This window comes from Callorhinus ursinus, unplaced genomic scaffold, assembly GCF_003265705.2.
Source record: "Callorhinus ursinus isolate GAN/ISIS: 27379988/994484 unplaced genomic scaffold, GSC_fseal_2.0 scaffold33, whole genome shotgun sequence".
In the NCBI taxonomy this organism is placed as follows: Eukaryota; Metazoa; Chordata; class Mammalia; order Carnivora; family Otariidae; genus Callorhinus; species Callorhinus ursinus.
Window position 1 is genome coordinate 9,480,504 of NW_027397095.1, and position 18,978 is coordinate 9,499,481.

At 36.8% G+C, this 18,978-nt stretch overlaps 1 protein-coding gene across 4 annotated transcripts in view; it reads left to right on the forward strand.

The window, feature by feature from the left end:
• TENM1 (teneurin transmembrane protein 1) overlaps positions 1-18,978 on the forward strand; it is a 772,415-nt gene that overhangs the window by 6,769 nt on the left and 746,668 nt on the right. For 3 of the 4 annotated variants that reach the window (XM_073879177.1, XM_073879176.1, XM_073879178.1), the window contains exon 2: positions 9,247-9,313. The exons of the other annotated variant lie outside the window; for it this stretch is intronic. The gene's annotated coding sequence lies outside the window, so the exon portion shown is untranslated. The remainder of the gene's footprint in view (positions 1-9,246; positions 9,314-18,978) is intronic. 4 annotated transcript variants of the gene reach the window in all.

Genomic DNA, 18,978 nt, shown 5'->3' on the forward strand with positions numbered 1-18,978 from the left:
AAAATAGCAGTCATCTGGATGGTTCCAAATATCTGATCAATGAATTTTGGCTATTCATCCAAATAATGATCTGGTGTTATAACCTCAGTTTCCCTTTTGAAATTACTGTATATTTACTTTTCAGTTATTTTCCTATTTAGATGTAAGGTACTGTGAATATTCAAGATGCTGATGCAGTTGTATATATAAAACTTGGAGTAGAATCCCTATATGGTTATATCAAAGGAAATCCATTTTCATTTTAATGTTTGGAATCATAGTTAAATGTTTTTAGTTGCCTGTATGAATGAGGATTTTTAAAGCAGCCAAAGTAAAAGTACCTTACATACTTCAGGGAAAATCTGATCATTGGCTAAGGTCAAGGAGAAAATTTCCCAGTTGCATGGTTTTGTATAATTGGTGGATTCTAAGTGTTTATATTACTTCTCATGGCTCTATCTGGTTTAGACACCTGTCAAAGAGAAGGTGCCAGATTAGATGGTCAGTTGGTTTATTAGATATTATAATCTCTGTGTCCCAGCTGTATATAGGCATTTTAAGAAAACTCTTCAGTTGTTCAGAGAAATTAGAAAAAGATTCTGCAGATGGCCTATCTCAATAATCCAGGTTTTTTCAGGTACATTTAAAATTAAATGTCCTAAGAGATGATTAATTCTGGGAAGTTATTGATAATGAACTCATCTTATGCTACACATCCTTTGCACCTATGATGATGCCTTATTAAATGTGTCTCAATCTTGCTAATTACCACCTGTGTTTAAATATAGAGGTGTATAAATACACTACAACTACAGGGTGACTGGAAGCCTTCTAAATCTGAAATGTTCCTAGCTAACTCAATTCCTATCAACAACGCATTTCTGATCAAAGTTTCGAATTCATACTCTGTGCATTACCTCCCTTTAGCATTAATGATTTTCTTTTTTAAAAGCTGCTCTGCTTAATTGCAAGCTTTTGAGTGATATTGATGTGTGATCTCCTGCTCTATTAACTATCCCCAAAATATGTTTGTGTTTATATGTGTGGGGATGGAATTTTTTTCCAAAAGAATATTTATTAAAAAGTATATGTACATTTTTGACATGAATTTCACAAGCATCATTTACAGAAACATACATCATTTATTTGCTTAATCTATGCTTGAAATGAATATATCTTTGTGACTGTGACTCATATGTTTAGAGCTTTAAGCAATGTAGAGAAGCATTGACATTATTACTATGCAAGTCAAATAAGAGACTCCTTTTGGAAAGATAGTATTAATTTCACTAATGAGATCTAGTGACCTCTAAGGAAGAAGGCTGTGCAGTTGATTGGCCAATTGATACCTATAGCTTAGATTTGAGAAGACTCTTGTGCTTTGAAATAACAATAAAATCATTCTCATTTCTTACTCTTTCCCTTTCTTTCTCTTTTCTTTCTTTCTAAGAATTGAGGTAGTGCATAGGTTTATGACAGGAAGCTCTGGGATACTCACTAAAGTATTGGCAGCGATTAATTTTTTTATTCTTTTTCTAAATCTGACTGTTTCTTTATGTGTATCCTAGAGAATTCTAAGTGTAATGGGAAATATTATTCTTTGTATTGTTTTTGGCTCATACATTCTCTCAATGATCTTAGGTAGAAGCTAAAATAATACACTGATTTCCTGGGTTTTTATTCTTTATTACAGATATAAGCTGTGCACATATCCATATGTTGTTGGTGCATTTGTGATTTATCTTTCATGTTTAGTGTAATAAAATGTCAACACTTAGGTGTGACACCATTTATTTTTGGTTTCAAACCCATGAAGTGTTAACACAAGGGTGCTACATTTTTTTTCATTGTTTTGTTCTTTTCCCGTATTTGAGATATTGCCTTAATGAAGCATTGGACAACTTGTGAAAGTGAGGTAATTTTAATGTAAACAATTAGAATTTAGTGCAACGGAAATATTTTAAGGGTAATTCAACACAGAATAGAGAAAATTTTAGCAATATATTTCTGTAAAACATGGAATAAAACATGTTTGAGAAAATGTGTAAAACAAGAATAGATGTAACGAGAGAATACTGGTCCCAGATATTTAGCAAAATACCTGGGACTTCTTTGTTGTTGAAAAGGCAGAAAAAGAATCAACTTTACACAGACTTCTGGGGCAATGTGTGTTGAAGTCTCAAGTCTTTTCCACGAAGACTTTCTAGGTCTCATGGACTGTCCTCTTCTTTTCCTGAAGACTTCAGTATTACACGGGTTTGATTATACATCATAAAACAATCTTCATGAAGAAAAAACTTTGTTAATTTCTTCATTCATTCACCAAAACTTTTTAAAAATACCTCTGTTTACCCAGTGATACAAGGACACCTTTAAAACTTAGATTCTAATGGAGGAGACAGACCTATGTGCATATTGTTATCATGTAACAGATGCTCTAGAAGAGGAATAATTAGAATGTTCTGGAAGCTCAAAGGTAGATATAGTTTTATAAATGTGTCATTTGAATTGGCTTTTTTTAAAAGATTTTATTTATTTGACAGAGAGATAGAGAGAGCAGGAACACAAGCAGGGGGGTGGGAGAGGGAGAAGCAGGCTTCCCCCCTGAGCAGGGAGCCCAATGTGGGGCTCAATCCCCGGACCCTGGGATCATGACCTGAGCCGAAGGCAGATGCTTAACGACTGGGCCACCCAGGCACTCCTTGAATTGGCTTTTAAAGAACAGCTGAGAATTTTTTAGTCAAGAGAATATGGGGAAACACATTTCACATGGGAAGGGATTGTGAAAGGGCCCAAGACTAAATTAGCAAGGGAGAATACCAACCCAGGATAGTAGAGTTTCATTTTATTTCCTATCCAGGTGGGGGAATGGAGGTCAGGGCTAATGTCTTGTTTTATATCTATGTGCCTGACACACAGAAGGTGCTTAGTATATATTTGTGGGGTAAATGAATGTATTAAGATTTTCCTGTACAGAGAGATATACTGGAGAATGGTCGTTTTTCTGCCGTTTATCCAAAATCAGGCAATGTACTATGTTGTAGCAGAGTCTCTGAAATTAGATGAGGGGCTTTAAAGTGGGGGGGGTCACAAATTTTGGGTTTTAGAAAGACGATAGCTGTATAAGGAATGGATTGAAGTGGATTAAGAGTAGTAACAGTGAGACAATGAGAGACTGTGTTGCAACTCTGAGCAATTATGAGGATATGACCCAAGGCAGTGATAGTAAAGATGGGCGGTGGGGAATTCAAGAGCCACTCATAAGGTAGCCTACTGGGACTTGGAAAGTAAAAACATTTAGAGGGTGAGGGAGAGGGAGGAGTGACTTGGTGACTTTGGCTTGGGAAATTAGGTAATACCATTGAGCAATATAGGGAACGTAGAAGAAAAAGTCAGTTTTGGTGAGGATAATGAGGTCAGGTTTGAATTTATTTAAGGTAAGACACCATCTTGACACCCAGATGGAGATGGTTTGTAACAGATGGAAATTACAGATCTGAAGATGAGGTCTGGAGGTAGATACTTGTGTGTCGTTGGTCAGTGTAGTAGTTGAAATCATAGGAATAGGAAGGGGAGTTCACCTAGGGAGAGCATATAGAGTAAGAAGAGAAGCAAGGATGAAATCTTGAGAAACACTCAACTTAAGAGGTTGGTGAAATAAGAGAAACCTTCAAGAGAAAGGAAGTCAGATTAAGGTCAGAGAGGTAAGAGGCAAACCAGAAAATAGTGAAATAGAAGTTAAGGGAGGAAAGGATTTTATAAATGCCATCTAGACAAATGCATGAAAAGATTATTTACACAAGGAAATAAAAATGGCCAATAAATGTGAAAAAGTTCATTCTCCAATAATCTAAATGCAAATTACAAACAAAAACAAGGGTTTTTTTTTTGTTGGTTTTGTAAGATAATGCTCAGTGCACTTGCTCAAGTACCATACCTTAGAGTCCTTGATTCATCTTTTTTCACACCTGACATCTAATCAATGAACAAATGCTGTTGACTATACCTTCAGACTATATCCTGTCTGAAACATTTTGTCTTCTTTCATCATTAACACCTTAGACCAAACCACCATCATCTCTCACCTAGAATACTGAAATAGCCTCCTAATTATGCCCCTATATACATTTTCGCCCCTCTATAATTTCCCACATAGCAGCTGGGGTGATCCTTTTATTTGTTTTTTTAAAAGATTTTATTTATTTATTTGAGAGAGATAGAGTGAGCAAGAGAGAGAGCGAGAGCAAGCATGGGGTGGGGGGAGAGGGAGAGGGAGAAGTAGGCTCCCCCTGTTCCCAGGAGCCCTGGAGCCTGGGAGCCCCCAATGCAGGGCTTGATCCCAGGACCCTGGGATCATGACCTGAGCCGAAGGCAGATGCTTAACCGACTGAGCCACCCAGGTGCCCCCAGGGTGATCCTTTTAAAACATAAATAAGATCTTGTGATTTTCCTGCTCTTTGCCCTCCAATGGCTGCCTTCTTCTCATGCTTAAAATAAAATTTAAAAAATAATTTCAAAGTCTTTACCATGGCCTACAAGGCCCTACATGATTTGGTCTCTATTGGGCCTCGCATCTTACTATTTTCCCTACCAAACCTTGTCATAACATTCTAGCTACACTGTCCTCCATTTTGTTCCTTAAACATGCCATGCATTTTTGTTTCTCAGGGCCTTTGCACTTGCCATTTCCACTGCGTGAAATGAATTTTCTCCAAGATTTCCATAAGCTTACTTTCCTGCTTCATTGAGATCTTTGATCAAACATTAATCATAGAGGCCTTCCTTGGCCATCCTATGTAATGAGTCCTGTCATGATTCTTCATTTTCTATGCTTTTATACACTTCTGTTTTTGCTCATATTTCTCATCACTACCTGGTATCACACTGTACTTTTGTTTATTTATAACTTGTCAAATCTACTAGCATATTAGCTCTATGAGGGCATGGACTTTGTGTCTGTTTCCTTCACTACTGCATCCATATCACCTGGCACAGTGCCTGGTACATAGTAGGTATTTAGTAAGTACTGGTTGAATAAATGCATGAATATAAGGACATGATGAAATGTTTGTTGGTCTAGATTTGGCAGTTTGAAGCAAAAGCCTTAAAAATGCTCAGAGCCGTCTGACCCAATAATTCTACTTCTGGGAATTTTTCCTAAAGAAATAATGCAAAGTGCAGAAAAAGCTTTATTTGCAAATATTTTTACCAGAAATTATTTGTAATAGTGGAAAAAATGAAGGAAACTAAATGTTCAACAAGGGACTTGCTAAGTGATTTATGGTACATCTAGACAATGTAATACTTTATGGCCATTAAAGATAATGTTTACAAATATTTTATGATAAAAGGAAAATGTTTATGTTATGCTATCAAGTGATAAAGCAGTATTCAAAATTATATTTACCCACTATGTAAGAAAGAAAAAAAAAAGACTGGAAAACCATGCACAAAGTGCTAAAAGTGGTTATGTCTGGGGGAGGTGGGTATTAGGTGATTTTTTTTCCTTTATACCTTCAGTATTTCCCAGATTTTCTACAGTAGGTCTGTATAACTTTCATTGCAGAAAAATACATTTATGGATGTCCGGGTGGTTCAGTCGGTTAAGTGTCTGCCTTCAGCTCAGGTCATGATCCCAGGGTCCTCCATGAGCCCAGGGTCCTGGGATTGAGTCCACATGGGCTCCCTGCTCAGAGGGGAGCCTGCTTCCCCCTCTGCCTGCCGCTCCCCCTGCTTGTGCTCTCTCTCTGACAAATAAATAAAACCTTTTTAAAAAGAAAAGTACATTTACAAAACAAAGAGGAAACAAAAAACACAAAAATAAATATTGCACCTTAGAAGTGAGGTTTAGGTAATAAATAACAAAGAGGGTAAACCTGTTCTCCTTGAGAGATGGTGTTAGAGGGAGAGAAATATACCAGTTGTAATTGGGACCAACTGTTCTCTGGCTGCTTTGTTTTGAAGAGATATACAGACAGGGAAAATAATTGAAATCCACTGATCCAATCTAGTCTTTAGTCATTGAAGAACCAAGGAGGGCTGAGTTTACTCTGTCAGGATTTGAACAGGATGTTCAAGGGAGATTAGGCAAGTTAAGACTTCTTCATATTGCTGTGGAGAGCACTAGCAATTTGCTTCATGTAAAACAGGAGTGATTACTCACTATATTTCTTCATGTCATGTAGTAAAAACAATTAAGTGAAGTTAGACTATAGATTGCTTGGCTATTCAGCCACAGTCACCTCTAATGGAAAAGAAGAAAAATAGCATTGACAAGTTTTGGCAGGTCTCATCATTAGAAATGCCCATATTGCCAGAAAAAAAAGAAGCTGCAGCCAATAATGTAAACCTAGAAGTTCTCTAGGGCCTGAGGAAGAAAGTGACAATACAGAGTGTTGCAGCATTAATTGTCTGAGAGTACTGATCATTGTAATGGGGGAAACCGTCTCTGTTATTAACACAATTATTTTCTACAAGGTCTTTGAGTAAACGTCCCATTAGAAAAATAGCATTAGGGCTTTCAGAGTATGTGTAGCAATATGTAAAGATATACTCATTAGTAAAATAAAGTGTGACCTATATGCAGCCCAAAGTCCCTTGAAAATAGAAAGTGTTAATAAGTTGTTATAGTTATAATTAGTATATAATTGAGTAATTATTGAAAACAAGTAAAAAATGGCCCATTTCCTAAACAAATAGGAATTACACTTTTTAAATGCATCTGAGAAAGATATCTATCCATACACACATATATGCATATTTTGATTATGCATATCCATGTATATATATATATGTATGTATTTTTTTAACCAGACTCTTAGACCATTCTTCTGTTCGTTCACCTTCAATTTATGCATTTCATCTCCACAGCCAATCTCAGATTATGGTTTCATTGAAGGATGTAGAATATTATTCTCTATGTAGGACCAAACAAGAGTCAGTGGCACTAATTAAAGTGTGGGTTAGATGTACTCTTAATGAGATGTTCAGATTTGGCTTTAGGACTCTGCTTGCAGGCTCTAGCTTATCTCCAAAACCAATAGTCAGTAGTGTGACATGCATTTCTAACATTTGTGGCTTCTGCTGTTTTTGCCTCTGGTGTGCATTATTTGGTTGCATTCAGTGATGGTCCTGTCAAACATTCTAACTTTTTTTTTCCTAAAGGGTACCTAGCCCACATGCAGTATTAAGACAGTCAGCAATTTCTTTTTTGGAAATGAATTCTTGAGTGAAATAAAGAGGTGAAAGTGGAGGGAGTGGTACATGTTTGAACTGGTAAGTGATGGCAAATAACCTGGGGTATCTCATATAGATCCATGTATGAACTGGCCTTCTCTAGTCATAAATGGGAAGGATATCTTCCTAAAGCCTCCAGTCTGAAGGCAGTAGAGAAGTGAGCAGAGAAGAACTAAATCATTTAAAAGCCCTCTTGCTTCCCAGTTCTCTGTGTATCTCACCAAGGCAAAATGCTGCATATAGGGCAGTTTATTTTTTAAAGCATTTTTTGCTAACCTCCTTACAGAATCAGCCTGATGGGTATGAAGCCGATTTCTACAGACTTGCTCTGGTATATGTGGCAGAAGAGCCAGAAATACTTTTTTGTAGTCTAGATCTAAGTACTTTCTGAAATGTCTTCCCTTGAAAGATTCTAACTTAGCACTATTATGGAACCACATGAACGCTTAAGCAGAACTATGCCTTTCTTGAGCAACATTAACAGTGATAAAAAATGCACATTAGGCAGTTAGATTGCAACTAATCAAGAGCACTACTTCAGTCTATTATGAATGATTTATATATAGCATATTGGATATGGAGATCATTAGTAATAATATAATACTCTATTATTATCATTACAAGGTCACATTGATGATCTTTGTCAAAGGTGACAATAATATTATTGACCTACATTTAAAAAAATTTTTAAATTGTTTGCCCTTATTACTGAGATTTTGCCTCAATATAAAAAGAATAAGTTTTGGGATTACTTGATTTATAAATTGGGGCCGTAAGGTTAATTGAGTGCCAATCATAAAATATTGGAATACTAAAGTTTAAAGTTTTTGTTTTCCTTTTCCTTTTGTTTTAATTCACCACACTGCCTTTTCTAAAATGGATTTTTGAAGCTTTTTTTTTTAAATTTAAAGTCCAATTAGTTAACATGCAATGTAATATTAGTTTCAGGTATACACTATAGTGATTCAACACTTCCATACAACACCCGGTGCTCATCACAAGTGCCCTCCTTCACTCCCACCCCATATTTCCTCCATCCCCCCACCCACCTAAAATGGCTTTTTGAAGAATTTAAAACATAGCTATTTTATGTACGAGTAATATTTGTTCATTATAGAAAAATTAGAAAATATAGACACAGAAAGATGAAAATCATATATATTTTACATACATATATGTCTTTTTAAAAGCTGGACTCATGTAAGTACTTTATAATGTGCTTTTTTTCATTTATCAATATATTGTTAACATTTCTGTTTCAATAAAATATGTATACACACATACACACATGTGTGTATATGTAGAGAAACATGTATCTCTCAAGTTGGGTGAAATAGTAGAGATTATTATAGGACATATTTTCTGCCCTACTGCCCAGTACCAAGTGTGACCCACGGAGACATATAGTTAATTTTATAACTGTCATGAAGGAAGTCATGTGGGACATTGGAAAAATGACTGAGCTGAAAGTGATGGGACCTGGATTCTAGTCCTGGCTCTGCCACTAACCACACATGTGACTCCGTGCAAAGCCATTTAACCTCTCAGCCTGTTTCCTCAGGGTTGTTTTGAGGATTAAATGAAATGTGTATATGAACGTTTCTGGTAAACTATAAAGGACTATTTTACTATAAGAAATTTAAATTACCATAAATTATTTACATTGGTGAAAACTTGAAATTGTGGGTATTTCGTCTCAAAATGAGTGGTATATTGAGCAATAATTGAATATTGTTAAGTTGGGACAGTCTTTGTGGGTGAGAATTCCATAGCCCTCTAGGTATACTCATTGTTAATTAAATTCTTTATTAGCAACATAGTTAATATGATTGTTTGAAGTTTCAAGCAGACCTTTTGAGAGACTGACCCCATTATTCCTTGTGAATTGCAAAATGAAGTCTTACATTCACAACACCCATGCTTCCTCCCACTCCAACCCCTCATGTGTCTCTTCCTTTCCCTCATAGAAGGACTGCTTTGGACCTGCTTGTACATATGTTTGAAGGATAATTTGGCCTAATTTGTTTACAGGAATTACAAGGGTGACCTTTATTCAGCTGTCTCCTTTTTGATTCCCATAACTTCTGGATCTATCAAGGTATGTGCATTCTACACTGAAATTTACTTGGGGAATTGAACACTTTGTTGTATAATGTGAAAGGAACGGAATGTTTCACTGCTATAATCAGTTATATTCATTGAGTATCATGTAAATTAAATGCATTATTTTAAACCTTTAAAAACCTATTTGGCCATGGTATAGATAAGTTTGTGTCTGTATGCCATAATTGTTAGAGAGTCTTTGCAAAATCAAATATGCAAGCTGTCCTACATATTTGAATGATCCTGTGACCTTTTCTATATACAGCTGCTAAAACCAAGAGACTCCTTGACTAATGGGAATATCTGCAAAGTACAAGGGAACAGCAGTGGCCAATGAGGATGTTTGTAGAACCATTTAGTAGTTCTTACTGATTGAAAATAAGCATGGCATTTCTCCGTATCAATGGAAAAAATTTCATTCAGAGAATTTTACTGACAAAATAAATATTTGCCTCCTAAAATGAATGTTTTAATTTTTTAGGAAAGTCTCAAGTAAAATATCTGTATTGACATGGTATTGCATTCATTTATTTACCCTTCCATCCTTCCTTTCATCCATCCCTCTACCTGTCTATACACTCAGTAAATATTTATTGCACAACTACTGGGCAAAAGTTATTGTGACTTTTCTTTTGGTAAATGTGCCAAAGTAGATAGAATTCGCCTGGAATACTGATAAAGCAATTGCTCCTCTATTCAGTCCACTGGTAGATGGAATATGCGAGAAAATGTGGCAAGGTGGGGAGACTTTTAGATTAATCAAAATCTACAGTTACCTGAAAGACTTCCCTCATTGGCTTTCGTTCTTATTAAAAATATTGGTCAATATTCAGTACTTAGTAAGAAATAAAGAATATTAATTTTTTTTCCTTTGGTACCTATATTTGGTAGTGCTACACATTATTATTCAAATATGAATTCTCATCCCAACTTGTAAAAAAGTCAAAAGGATGATCTGAATTTGTGATAAGTCTTTGGAATCACTTGATACTTTCTCTAAAGTATGTAAAACAATGAGATTACATAAAAAATGAAATCCTTAAAGTCTTGGAATTTGCATTGTCAATTGAAAAATACAGTACAAACCTTACGTTAAGGTTTTTTTTTTAATTGGGTTCCAGTTAATTGAGATTAATCTGTAATGGGAATTTTAAATGGATTTGTCCGTTTTTACTATGCATGTAGTTCCATTTGCCATTCTTCTTGAGGTACTGCCTTTAGGGAATACTATTGCCAAAAATTTTGATCACTATAGGAAAAAAATGTATCAGAAAATAAAATGACAGAATTAAAGAAGAAACTCACTGAGGAAGGAAGTTGAGATTTTTGCATTTTGTATCATTTGTGAAAATAATGCTCTTATTTTGGGAATTGTGAGTCTGCCAGTTGTGTAATATTAACTGAGAGGTATTTTTTCATACTTATAAAGGCTTAAGTGTGTGAAAAATAATAGTCTTCCTAACCTTAGGTGAATGACTAGATCAGAATGGAGGAAAAATGCCTAAAAGGCCAAAAGAATGCACACTTACAAAAATAATTGGCACTAAATATTTAAAAGGTTCAGAGAGCAGCCAGTTTTCCTCCCTTAGAGAGACAACATGGTATACTAGAAAAGCCTTTGCCCATTAATCAGGAAATCTAGGCTCTGCTCCCGGTCTTATACTGCTGATATTGTCCTCCTTGGGTCACTTTTCCACTCTGAGCCTTGGTTTTCTCATATCTGTAATAAAAACTTTGGATAGCTCTAACTTTCTTCCTCCTCAGTCTATGATTTTGGGAAAGTTAAGGACCCTTCTCAAGTGTGCAAAAACACATACCAGCTCTTAAAAAGATGGCTGCTTCTTTAAGTGTTTTAGTGCATCCGTAATAGGGCATTTATGTTTTATGTTAAAGTAACTGTGGCTCCCAACACCACTGCCCCCCCACCATCACATACACACCAGTACTGGCATTATAATAAATAGAGTCAAGTAGAATTTTAGTTAGTAGTCCTTTTTTCCTCCTTGATAAACATGCTTAACTTTGGGATACTGATGTGCTGCCCCTAAGTCTCTTGAAATTCAGCAAAACTTTATGTTTTCTCCTTCTTGCAAGGTGGTCATTCAAGGTCAGGCATCTTTCTGTAACTTGGAACCAGCCAAGTGCATAACCCGATGAGTTCAGACTCCAGTGCTTTCAATCTGGCACCCTTCATGAGCATTGAGCTCATAGTAAAGCCCTTAAAAGATATTCTTCTTCATCTGCATATCACAGCAGTAACAACCTACGCATAGGACAGTGCCTGGGAGCAAATAACCACTTGGAGTTAATGATCTGAGGGGCAGCTGAAGGACCATTGACTCTTCCTAGTCAGCCCTTCATCCCTATAAAATGCCTGTTCCTGAGATAGCAAGCCTTCAATAATTTTTCTGTCTCACATCAGATGGAGTAGTGGCCATAAATAATAGCGTTTACTACATAGTAATGAGATGTGGTGATGCAATAAAATATCAACAATTCTAGTACCATACAGAGATGGCTATTCTGATCAAACCAAAAGAAAGAGTGGTAAATAAAGTTCATGAATCATAATATTTTAGAAGTGACTTTCCCTTTATTGATTTGAAATGAAATATAAGAATTCATATGGTTTAGGGGAGCAGTTCCCTTTTCTTTTTTGCTCCTTATTCCACTGATGAATGATCCATAGTCGAAATAATTAAAAAACACCTCTGACATCTATTTTAAATGGATTTTTAAAATAGTGTATGTTCAGCTTCCCTTTCCTTTTTTTGGCACTAGATTCAGCTTTCGAGATATGTATAGCTTTGAACTAAGTAACAAATACAATTCTACAAATGTTTTTTTCCCCCCAGAAGAAGCATCTTTCACTTATTTATTACTGTGACAAACAAAAATTTCTACAGTGTGCCAAGCATGGTACTAGGTGCTAGGGAAACAAAAACCGATAAGGGTCATAGTCCCCAACCACAAGCTCATGGTAGAGAGGTGAGGCCTGACTTATACACAGAAAAATAAAATAATTGCTTGTAGGTATGGAATGCATATGAATTTATTTGTTCATGGCATTCGTATTATATATTTTAATTAAAAATATTCACATATCAGAACCTACTCAATAGGGCAGTGAGATATATAATCTCAAATAGCTCCCGACTCAGAAAGTCTTTAAGAATCACTGGTCATGGTAGGCAGAATGGCCCCCCAAAGATGTCCATATCCTAATCCCTGGAACCTGTGAATCGGTTGCATCACATGACAAAGGGGAATGAAGACTGCAGATAGAATTAAGGTTGCCATTCAGCTGACCTCAAAATAGGAAGATTATCCTGGTTAACTGGGTGAACTCATTGTAATCACAAGGGGCCTTAAAACTGTAAGAGGGAGGCAGAAGTGCGAACCAGAGAGAGGGCAGCTTGAGAAGACGTCGGCCGACATTGCTGGCTTTGAAGACAGTGGCCACAAGGCAAGGAATGGGGGTGACCTCTTGAAGCTGGAAAGGATAAGGAAAAGGATTATCCCCCACAGCCTCTAGAAGGGAATGTAGCCCTGCAAGCACTTTCACTGTAGTCCATCAAGACCCATTTCAGACTTCTGACTTCCAGAACTGTAAGATAAATCTGGATTATTTTATACCACCAAGTCTGTGGTAGTTTATTATAGTGGCAATAGAAAACTAGTACACTGAGGTTTATTCAATACAGAAAATCTGCAGCAGAGTCTCTAGTCAGCAGTCATGATTGCTAAAAAGCATAGTTTATTCTGATCTTGGTACACAGGGATATTTGTCTAGTGACCATTTTTTTTCCTGGATATGCATTATCAGGACCCACCTTTAGAAGTATAACCATTTTGAGATCCCTAAAATCCCACTGACTGTCTCAAGGAGAATATAGCCTTCCTTCTCTCTCCTTCTATGGACCACTTAAGTCCCTTTATTTCATCCCCTTGTCCCTCATCCCTCTGCCTTGATGTCTAGGATGCAAGGTTTGTGGATAGGTGACAAGTAGAAAATTACCTTTCTTTCATGGAACACCTACAGCAGCAAGAAAGATATAGGCACTACTATCCTAATAAATTATCCCGACATGGGTTTTGTGACAAGCATAAAGTTGGGAATTGAATATAGTATGAAACAGGAGTCTCAAGCTAGTGGCCTACTTCTCAGGATCAGTCTTCAGATATGTTTTGTTTGCAACCCAGAACTCTTCTTTTCCTCTCTCTCCTCCTCCCTTCCTTTTTTTTTTAATGTTTATATCTTGAGTGTACCCTCTTCTGTTCCCTAATGTCTGCCACCTCCTTTCGTCTTATTTCTTGCTTACCTAACTCATGTGTTATGAGCCTGGGCCTTATGCTGTAGAGGTTAAGTACATATGCTTTGGGGTTTAAGTAGATAAGGTGATCCAATTCTGCCACATATTTGCTGTACAACTTGGGCAAGTAGATTAAATATAATCTTTCTAAAGTTTAGTCTCTTCATCTTTAAAATGGGGGTTATAACACTTATCATGATGAGCATTGAGTCATGTATAGAATTGTTGTATCATTATATTGTACACCCGAAACTAAAACACCACTGTATGCTAATTATGCTTAAATTAAATAAAATAAAATGAGGATAATAATTATACCTTATACCGCATAAACTTGTGAGGTTTAAGATGGCACTTTGCACGATGATTGCCTATAACATAGTACATGCTCATAAAGATCAGCTATCACTCTCACTACTGTTACTGCCACTGTGAGAGCATGAAGAGAAGCTAATCAGTTGCATCTAATAGAGGGATGAGAAGCAGACATCTGAAAAGGCTTCATGTAGAAGGTGATGCTAGTAATGTTGGAGCCATCCTAAAAGTGTTGACTGATAGGAGATAGGGAAGAGCAATTTGGCATTATCTGGTGAACAAATGGCAAGGATGGGCAGATGTTCTAAGCAAAAGAAGCAGGGGCAAAGAAACATCCAATAGTCCTTGTCCCTTGGAGGAGCTGCATTCTTTCTATATAGGTAAAGGGTGATGTGGAAGGTAAGCATGAGAAAAGATGAGGTTGGAGAGGTAGGCTGGGGATAGATCAAGAGGGACTTCTATGTCCCAAGGAGTATCTCCTTTCTCTTGTTGGTCAGTGGTTTTGTAAAGCTACTTGTGAAATTTGAAGTTTGGTCTACTACCTACTGAGCCTCTGTCTTGCATGAGAGCAATGCTGGAAACAAATTCACTTAGGAACACAGTTTAAAAACCATTTCTATAGGCATGAAGGAACTAGGGAAGGACACTAATAATCACATTTGTGATATGAAGGGTTCACTCAGATGATAGTATAAAGGATGGCTTGGAGGATGCAATATTGAAGGCCAGGGAACAAATTAAGAGACTGTTGCCATAGGCCAGATAAGAGATGATGAGGGCCAGGTGGCAGTTGACAGTGGGAATAATCATAAAGGGATAGATTTGAACAATGATTCTCAAACTTGAATGTATATCAGAATCACTTGGAGGGCTTGTTAAGTTGCAAATTGCTAGACCTTTCCCCTGAGTTTCTGTTTCAGTTGGTCTGGGGTGGGGCCCAAGAATTTGCATTTCTTTTTTTTCCAAGATTTTATTTATTTATTTATTGAGAGAGAGAGCACGAGTAGAGGGGACAGGCAGAGGGAGAGGGAGAAAGAATCCCAAGCAGACTCCTCTCTGAGCACAGAGCCCGACGTGGGGCTCTATCCCAGAACCCCAAGATCATGACCTAAGCCAGGATCAAGAGTTGAACACTTAACTGACTGAGCCCCCCAGGTGCTCGAAGAATTTGCATTTCTAACAAGTTTCCAGGGGATGCTGATGCCACTGGTCCAGGGATTACACTTTGAGAACCATGAGATTTGACATATGCTAATAGGCATGGGTCACTCATTAGATATAAGAAGTGAGAGAAAGGTTTCTGGCTTGGGAGACTGGGTAGATGGTAATACCTCTCAGTATTACTAAGATCAAGTTGAAACTGAGTTGAAAAAAATTTTTCATGACCCTAGGGTCAGCTAAAAATCTTTAAACATGATTTCTAATCAGACCCTGGGCCCTTTTCTGGATATCTTGACTCTGTTCTTTTGTAACGGTTTCTCCCACCTCACCCCACCCCTACTCCTACCCCAACTCCATTCATTTGCTTTGGTGCCATTTACCTTCAGGGAGTAAAAGTACAGGTTTTGGCCTTGGTGGGGGGAAATGGGGGGCGTAGGTGAGGATAATAATTTCCATTTTATACCTGTTGAGTTTGAGGAGTATATGAAACATTTAAATGAGAGAATCTCAAAAAAAATAACAAGCTTTAGTTTTTGTTTGTTCTTAATTTAAGAAAAGTTTATCTCCTTATTTCAGTTTGGTCATCATCTTCTTATTATGCAAAATCGGAATAGTCAAGATACAGGTCCAGATGTAGTTAGATTGGGCTTTTGGTGTATGTGCAGTCAATCCTTTAAGGATTTCTGAGTGTTAAATTTTCTCATAGCTGACAATCATCCTTTTTATAGTATAGATCAGTGAATCCCAAACATGTTCATTTTAAAATTCCCCTTGAACATTCCAGTGACCTAGCTTTCTCTACTGCTTCACCAAAAAGAAAAATCAAAGTATGGCAGAATATCCGTGCTGTTAAGTAGGGGAGAGTAAGAGAGTATCATGTAGGTTGACCGTTTTTCCTTTATTTTCTTTCCTTTTTTTGTGTGTGGCCTATTTCAGTAATGGTCAGATTTTATACCAAAGCTACAAGCCATCTCTCTAAGTTTGAGAGTAGACAAAGATCTTACAACAGGATAAAATATCCTACATGCAATGGTGAGATGAGGAATAAAACAGGGCCTATTAGATTTTAGAGGAGCAGAAGTGGATACTAAGCAAGAAGAATTAAACAGATAGACTTGATTTTGTTGCAAGGGGGCAGTTGTACAGGTAAGCTGAACTTTTCTGGCATATAGTATATCCTTACAGATTAGATGATGGATTGATAGATCAATAGACTGACAGATCAATAATCGATACATTGATAGATCGATGGATAGATATGGATACTCCATTAACTTGTCAGCTTATACTTCCATGAAACTGTAGAATCATCCTTAATGTGTGGGCAGAAATGTGATACGATGGTCAATTATAGCCATTTACTGCCATAAACTTCCTTGAAAAGATACATTTAACTGTGCCATCATTCTCTTTTGGAGTCTACTCATCTTAGTGACTGATTACATACTTGTATTTTGTGGGTAGGACAACCATTCATACACCTCCATGTGCAAGACCCATAATGAACCTTAACTTGTAGATTGCATTCATTTTCTTGTAGCATTTAGCTCTGATCTTTTAAAGAAAATGGAAGCATTGCTCAGTTGGTACTTATTCCTCTACCTCAAGGGGGGAAAAAACAGAAAAACAACCATAAAACTGAAAACAAGGCTGTAGGCTTTTGCTAAGTGTTTATAGATAAGCCATAATTGGAAATGCATACATATTTGCCGACAAGAAGTCCCACATTGGATGTTTAGGAAATGGGTTCAGAGTTAATAGAAATGGCTCTTGTGGTTTCTGAAAATCTCTCTGAGCAGATGTTCTTTAGGGGTGTTATTTCAGCCCTATGATATTCCTCCCCTGACAGCTGAATGCAGCAGAAGTGTCTTTTGGGTGAGGCAAAGTCCAGCCCTCCATTTCACCTTAGTAAATTTGAAATCACTATTTCTTCAGCTTAACACACTTCCAAAGTATATTGAGAATCACTTTATATTCTTTTTTTCAAAAGCTAAAGAAAAATGAAAAAAAAAACAATGACAAAAATTCTGAAATAAGTACAAAGCAGTAATGTACTCCCATGCCGTGTGGCACATTATCTGAAGTAGCCAGGGTCTTTTCTATAGGATAGACATTGAATTGGTGACCTTCACATATTGTCCTATTTTTGCTAGATGTCTGACAAATGTCAGATGAAACTATTCAACTTACATGATTTTAAATGGCTGTTTGCCAAGAACACACCAGCTACCTATTTTATCGCAGACTTATATATACTACTGCATGCGAACCTCAATTTTGAAAGCTAAATTTTAACTGACATGGCTGGCTATCACCTGGTGTGATAGATGACTGATTTTGTTCTCCTCTTATTTGCAACATTCTCACCTGGTTAAATCGGATGGGTATAATTCATTGTGTATGATGTAAAGCTTTAATGATAAATTAACATAAACAGTACAAGTTTTCAGTGCCCTTTTTAGTTTTTTTTAATTTTACACCCTGCTTTGTTCAAAAGCACCTTGATTGATGCTTGAATATTTTGTATACTGTGTATGAACACAAAATAAAAGATGCACTTATGGGCATGCCCTGATCCAAGCTTACACCTACATACTGTATGATGTGAGTACCATCTATGAGTACTAATTTGCACCAAGTTTATAGCTTTAATCACAAGCGAGCACACAACGTTACTATTCATTTTACTGTTCACAATAGTGTGAGGAGGCAGAGGAAGGAGCTCAAAGAAGATTGGTAATTCTAAGAAAGGTTGATTTCCAGTTAAGTACATTTTCGTAAGTCATTTTGTCATTTGGTAAACACACAATGATTATTCCTTCAGACAGATGAAATATTCATTAGGAGGAGAAGTGAGGAAATCACATTACTATTAAAGTAGCAAGGGAGTGGGAGACCTGTCAAGAACATTCTGACCCCAGAAAAAAGAAATCAGAATTGCCACAGAGAGGGACCACAGAATGCAAACTTTTTAAAAGGTTATTTCCATAAAGTCTGAGGAAATCTTGGCCTCCATTAAGATTTTTGTCCCGAGAGCCTAAACTGTAAGTATGGTATCTGCTTTGTCTGCAGAATAAAAAAGGAGATCTTTGCTTAATCATTATCCTGGGAGCTGAACATCCTGCTACATTTGAATAAAAATGCCTACTTCATTACTGATGGGAACAGAGAGTTCCGTGTACCAAATGATTTACAGTAGAGCTTACTGACAAGGGCTACCTTTTAAATGAACAGGCTGTTTAAAGAATACTAGTTGTTAATGTGTTTACTATGGGGGGGGAATCGGAGGGGGAGGCGAACCATGAGAGACTATGGACTCTGAGAAACAAACTGAGGGTTCTAGAGGGGAGGGAGGTGGGGGGATGGGCTAGCCTGGCGATGGGTATTAAAGAGAGCACGTTCTGCATGGAGCACTGGGTGTTATATGCAAACAATGAATCATGGAACACTACATCAAAAACTAATGATGTAATGTATGGTGATTAACATAACATAATAATAAAAAAAAGGGAGTCATGCTGACAATAATGCCCACAAATTCTAAGAAATTTACCAAATGAATGCTGTCTTTTAAAAAGCAGTTCTATTATACCTTTAGGTAAAATGGGAAAGGATGACGTAGAAAATAGAACTCTGATGTGTCGACAGTATCATCAGTTTTTTTCCTCTAGTGAAATCTCTTAAAAATGATGAGAAACATAGAGTTATGAAATAGCTGAGCTGCAGAGGACCTTGAGAAATCATTTGCTCTAGGCTTCTGCTTTCAAGAATATGAATGTCTACACAAAGGGTAAGGGAGTCATGTCGTCAGGCCTGAGTGTAGAACTCTTTATTTTAGCAAATATATATAGCATTTATGTGTCAGGCACTG